Raw genomic sequence first — 6,443 nt, forward strand, 5'->3', positions numbered from 1 at the left:
ACAATCATCATTCCACCAGGGTACGTTCTTGATACGTCTAACTCCTGTAGTTTTAGGTATTATTTCCTCTGCCGATTGAATTATTTCATTAACTAGCTTATTGTTGAATATATTTACATCCATCTGGTTTTCCTCTAGTAGAGTCATACATCTATTTTCACAAATTACTTGAAAAACTTCCCAATTTACCTTCTCCAGTTTCCATCTAGGACTTTTCTTTTCTTGTTCATAACATATCTTTGTACCAACTGTAGTCACTACAGGATAATGGTCACTCCCTATTGTAGTATGTTTGATCACACTCCATGTACTGATCCCTGCTATTACAGTAGATACAAATGTCAGGTCAAGTGCCGTTTCTGTATTTTGTATACTGTTATATCGTGTTCCCTCTCCATTATTAATGCACACCAAACAATTATCATCAATGAATTCTTCAATAAGTTGGCCGTTCACATCAGTATTATTACTCCCCCATAATGAATTATAAGAGTTAAAATCACCACACCACACTACATTGTCATGCAAATGACCCACAACATCTTCTAAAATGATTTGACTTAATTTTCCACATGGATTATAGTAATTAATAATATCTATACACCCTCTTTCAGTCCATACCTTACTTATAATTGATTCATAATCTTTATTTATTTGTACTACCTTATATTTCATCCCATTTTGTATAAATGTAGCTATTCCTCCCCCTCTGCCAGATTCTCTATCTCTTCTAATTACATTATATCCCTTTATTATAAAATCCAATTGTGGTTTCAACCATGTTTCCTGAATACATATTACATTAGGTTTCTCTATTAAATTATCAATGTATTTCTTAAACTCTTGGCCGTTTGCAATTAAGCTCCTTGCATTCCACTGTAGTATGGTCAATAACATTAAGACGATCCAGCACATGCCTGAGAAGATTGTATCTCTTCATTAAGAGAGTCTCTAACTGTCTCCCATGGCAGCCCTTTTACATCTAGATACTTCTCTGCAGATTTGACAATTATTTTGATTCTTTCATTTCGGCTTTTTGTCTGTGCAGAACAGTTTATTATCTCTGCCATGAACAGTACAAAATCATTCTTCTTCACTATCAGAGTTTCCTCTTTCAACTTATCACATCCTTGACATGTATTTGTTTCCTCTTTCAACTTATCACATCCTTGTCACTTATTCATTTCTTTGCTCCTAATTACAGATTGTCTAACCATAGTCACATTCCCTGAAACCTTCGTTGCTGCTTCTGCATAACTGATTCCCTGTACAACCTTGATACGTTGCACTTCGGCCTGCCTCTTACTAACCTCACATCCTCTGTAAGCAGAACTGTGTTCCCCACCACAATTACAACATTTCAGCTTTGTACCCTCTTGGCATTTTCCATACTCATGTTCTCCACCACATTTACCACATCTTTGCTTTCCCTTGCACACTGCCGCCACATGTCCAAATCTCTGACATTTCTAATCGGAGGAGGTATATATAACCTCACGTCATAACACATAAATCCGATATACACTTTTTCCGGGAGTTTTTCCAGATCAAAATTGATCATAACCGAGAGACTGTCTTGTGTATTTCCATTCCTGTTTATTTTTAGACGTCTGACTTCATTTACTTTTGCATTTGTTATGTTTCTTTTCACATCTACTTATACGTTTACCGGAATCCCTGTAATGACTCCTTTTGTGAATTTCCTATAAGTCATAGAACATTCTACTTTCTTTCTATTTATTATGTTCATTTTGATTGCTTTCCCTTGCTGTCTTTCATCCTTACACATAATCATCAGTGCTCCATTTCTTAATACTTTAGCACTCTTTATTTCACCAATTTCCTTATTTAGAGATTTCGTTAGCTGTATTGGATTCATACATGCAAACGAGTCCCCTTCGTCCACAAGTTTTGCAAAAACCACATACTCCTCCCTCCGCTTCTCCTCCACAGTAGATCCCCTGTCTGAGTCACTTTCATCCGTTTTATTTTTCCTTTTATTTTTCCGTTTATTATTGCTAGCCGTTTCCCATTTTTCATACATCCCGCCACCTACTTCCAACTCTCCTAGTTAAATTCCTGATCCGTCACTTCCCTCCACACTCTCCTGTCCATTCACAGTCCAGCTGTTGCCAACCACCTTGGGAATCGACATCTCCCCTCATCGGCCAGGCGATTCTATCCCATCGCCAAATTCTATATTCTTTTCTTTAGCTTTATTTCTTTTATTCTTTTTAAAAAACAAACATACAAAGATACTTAATGTCAAACAGAACACAAACAAAAATGGGGGATACATATAACAACTATACATCATGGAGGGTAAAACATTACATTTTACAAATAACATGTTTTAATATGAGAGACGTTTTTATAAATGTCTTGTCCCTAGAGATTGAAATCAATGAGTCATCAAATATTTTAAGTTCTTTACAAAAAAACTTAAAAGGGGGAGTAATAGACATTATTTTTGCTTTACGTAGGCCTACATGGAACTTCATCTGATCCAGTATTACAGTTAAAAAAAGGATCATAGATTCATCTATTTTAATTATTCTATAAAATATATAAAAAACCAACATAGATACCTGCTTCCAAAAGTCTTCAGTATGTTTTCAGTTACAAAATAAATGTGTGTTTCATTTTCTAAACTACAAAAGGAACATTTTGGTGAGACATCTTTTCTAAACTTGTTAATAAATGTGTTACAGTGATAGTACCTATGCAATATCTTAAAATGTATTTCCTTTGCCTTATTTGGTAGTAAAAATGTATTAGTTGCTGACCATATTTTCTCAGTGGAAGGTATGGATAAGAATTGTTTCCACTTTATGAGTGCTTTTGGGTGACAGCTGGCATCACGAGTAAGACATGTTCTAATATGTGAGTTATTACACTTAATATCCATGATATTAATACCTCCAATAACAAGATTTGGAATTTGTCGGACAGCTGAATTATAACAGAAGTATTTTCACACGGTAAAGCAATTTAGGGCAAATGCTTTTCACAACCAAATTATAATCTCTACAGGAACATCCAATCCCTGAGAAAGAAACACATTGCTGATAAGTTTAAATCTCACCGTTATATTCAATAAGTCTGAAATAAATATAATTCCCTTATCAAACCATTCTTTTTTAAATATACTATTGTTTTTAGACAACACAAATTTTGTCAGACTCTGTTCCATGTTTTGTCTGTGTCTTGCTCCCCAGGTGTTCCTTTCCCATGTTTAATTTGTCCCAGGTGTTCCCCATGATGGTTCATTGATCCCAGGTGTGTCTCATCATCCCCTCCTCCTGTGTGTATTTAAAGTGTTCCCAGTCCCTAGTTCTCTGTCCGCTGTGAACGTTTTAGTGTAAACGTCTTCCTGAGTTCGTCTCCCTTGGTTCCTGTAAATAAAGTCTTATCAACATATTCTCTAGCATCTCCTCGTCCCTCGTGTGTGTGCAACGTGACAGAACAGCGGACCGAACAGTAAGCTGCATCCCTTCCCCGTGTTTGATTTCCGGTTTTTGTAAGTTTTTGTTTTGCCCTTTTCAGCAGATTTCAACCAGCAGAAATACAGTGTTTCAGTGAGTACTAATCTGAACACCTCTTGGCTACTGCATACATAAGCTCAACAGAATCGTTTGTGATTGGTTATAATGCGCAATGCTGTAAAAAACGAAATATGAAGCAGCATGAGCAGACATAAATTTAATGCCACAATTGACACTTTTCATTTAATTTTCACTTTATTATACGCCACAAAAGAAAAAAAAGAGGGGAAATGTGCAAAAGATCACTCATCTTACTAAAAAAGGCTAATATTATCACTAATGGTATGGTGTTTTGCTTGCCCGTTATTACACATAGATCAACAACAATCAATTTCTGTCCAACTTCAAAAATAAAAAAAAATTAATTTTTTGGGGGGGTATGGTATTTGTACATTTATTTGGCTGAATTTGTCAAAGTTGATGTAAACTGAATTTCCTTTAGAGGAGGCAGAAGGCTTTGCCCAGAGCTCCACACAAGCTAGAGCTGCCACTGTGTGCCATTCTTCTTCTACAGTATTATACTGAACTGACCAGCAACTTCAGTGATTAAGAAACACTCTTGATGTGTGATTCAGTTGCAAATTATGCCAAATTATAGAAAAGTTTGTGTTTTTTAAGGTATTTTGTGACTTTTCTGGATGATTTGATATTTTATAATAGTGAATTTATAATTTCAAAACATGAAGCAAAAAGTAAAAATGAATGACTAATAAGCCAATAAGTGCTCCTCTGCTGCTTTCTACTGGTTAAAGTGGTAACTTGATGTATTATTTATTTTTAAATATTTGTTTGTTTACCACAAAATGTATTTGGTTATCCCATAAAATAACATTTAAATTGGATCATTTTTAGAGCTTTAAAGTGCTGTAAATTGTTGTGTTGTCATTGAAAAGTGCTTGAATTTCTCTCTCAAAAGTTTGAACAAACCCTGAAATTAATGAGGTAATAACATTTGACTATTTCACCATGGTATCTGTAGTTAGCATTACTTCTGGTTTTCTACATCAGGGCTGTTTGTTCTGTTTATAACAGATAATTCTGTGCAGAATTCAAGCGCTTCTCTCTGGATCTCGCAGCAGTAACGGTGTCGCGAGATCAACACTGGTTCTGTTCTGAGCTCTGGTCAGTTTGCACGTGTTTGCGCTGCGCTCAGTTATTGGTCCGAGCTGATGTGAACGTCTTCCTGTGTTCGTCTCCCTTGGTTCCTTGGTGCAAATAAAGTCCTGTCAACATATTCTCCAGCGTCTCCTCGTCCCTCGTGTGTGTGCAACGTGACAAATTGGTTATTCCATAGTATGCATGTGTGTGTGGAGAAAAATAATGCATAAAGGCTATTTTCCATGCGTCTACACTGCATGCCTGTATATTTACATCACAAGTACATCTGCACTTTGTTGTTTATGATGAGTGAATTCACTGCAAAAGAGCAGAATTCAACCAGCAGAAATACGGTGTTTCAGTGAGTACTAATCTGAACACCTCTGATTGGCTACTGCATACATAAACTCAACAGAATCGTTTGTGATTGGTTATAATGCGCAATGCTGTAAAAAACGAAATATGAAGCAGCATGAGCAGACATAAATTTAATGCCACAATTGACACTTTTCATTTAATTTTCACTTTATTATACGCCACAAAAGAAAAAAAAGAGGGGAAATGTGCAAAAGATCACTCATCTTACTAAAAAAGGCTAATATTATCACTAATGTTATGGTGTTTTGCTTGCCCGTTATTACACATAGAACAACAACAATCAATTGCTGTCCAACTTCAAAAAGAAAAAAAATGAATTTTTGGGGGGGATATGGTATTTGTACATTTATTTGGCTGAATTTGTCAAAGTTGATGTAAACTGAATTTCCTTTAGAGGAGGCAGAAGGCTTTGCCCAGAGCTCCACACAAGCTAGAGCTGCCACTGTGTGCCATTCTTCTTCTACAGTATTATACTGAACTGACCAGCAACTTCAGTGATTAAGAAACACTCTTGATGTGACTTTTCTGGATGATTTGATATTTTATAATAGTGAATTTATAATTTCAAAACATGAAGCAAAAAGTAAAAATGAATGACTAATAAGCCAATAAGTGCTCCTCTGCTGCTTTCTACTGGTTAAAGTGGTAATTTGATGTATCATTTATGTTTAAATATTTGTTTTTTTTTTACCACAAAATGTATTTGGTTATCCCATAAAAAAACATTTAAATTGGATAATTTTTAGAGCTTTAAAGTGCTGTAAATTGTTGTGTTGTCATTGAAAATTGCTTGAATTTCTCTCTAAAAAGTTTGTACAAACCCTGAAATGAATGAGGTAATAACATTTGACTATTTCACCATGGTATCTGAAGTTAGTATTACTTCTGGTTTTCTACATCAGCGCTATTTGCTCTGTTTATAACAGATAATTCTGTGCAGAATTCAAGCGCTTCTCTCTGGATCTCGCAGCAGTAACGGTGTCGCGAGATCAACACTGGTTCTGTTCTGAGCTCTGGTCAGTTTGCACGTGTTTGCACTGCGCTCAGTTATTGGTCCGAGCTGATGAGCAGCTCAAACGAGTAGTGCTGTTTGGTTACACTTTTGTTTCGTTTGCCGTTTGAAGTTTCTCATGCAATAGAAATGGCAGCGATATATTATTGCAGAGCTCTAATTTTTTTTCCTATTACATCAAATCTAATACTGTTTGAAGCTTTATAACATTCAGCCTCATTAATGAAGAATAAACACCAACCTGTTAGTTCTTCAGTATCTTCAGTGTGTTTGATTCTGCAGGGTTCTGGATCTCTCATCTTCTCTCTGTCCTCTTTAATAAACTCAATCTTTGCAGATTTCAGCTCTTCCTGATGATTTTTTGTCTTCACTTGTAAACTGATAGGAATATTCCAGCATTTATTGGTGAA

At 35.6% G+C, this 6,443-nt stretch overlaps 1 long non-coding RNA gene across 1 annotated transcript in view; it reads left to right on the plus strand.

The window, feature by feature from the left end:
• Nucleotides 1-6,443, plus strand: part of LOC107683776 (uncharacterized) — a 16,582-nt gene that overhangs the window by 2,846 nt on the left and 7,293 nt on the right. The window contains exon 2 of the long non-coding RNA XR_001633763.1: nucleotides 97-102. This is a non-coding gene — a long non-coding RNA (uncharacterized LOC107683776). The remainder of the gene's footprint in view (nucleotides 1-96; nucleotides 103-6,443) is intronic.

The sequence above is a fragment of the Sinocyclocheilus anshuiensis genome, unplaced genomic scaffold, assembly GCF_001515605.1.
Source record: "Sinocyclocheilus anshuiensis isolate Anshui unplaced genomic scaffold, SAMN03320099.WGS_v1.1 scaffold8007, whole genome shotgun sequence".
In the NCBI taxonomy this organism is placed as follows: domain Eukaryota; kingdom Metazoa; phylum Chordata; class Actinopteri; order Cypriniformes; family Cyprinidae; genus Sinocyclocheilus; species Sinocyclocheilus anshuiensis.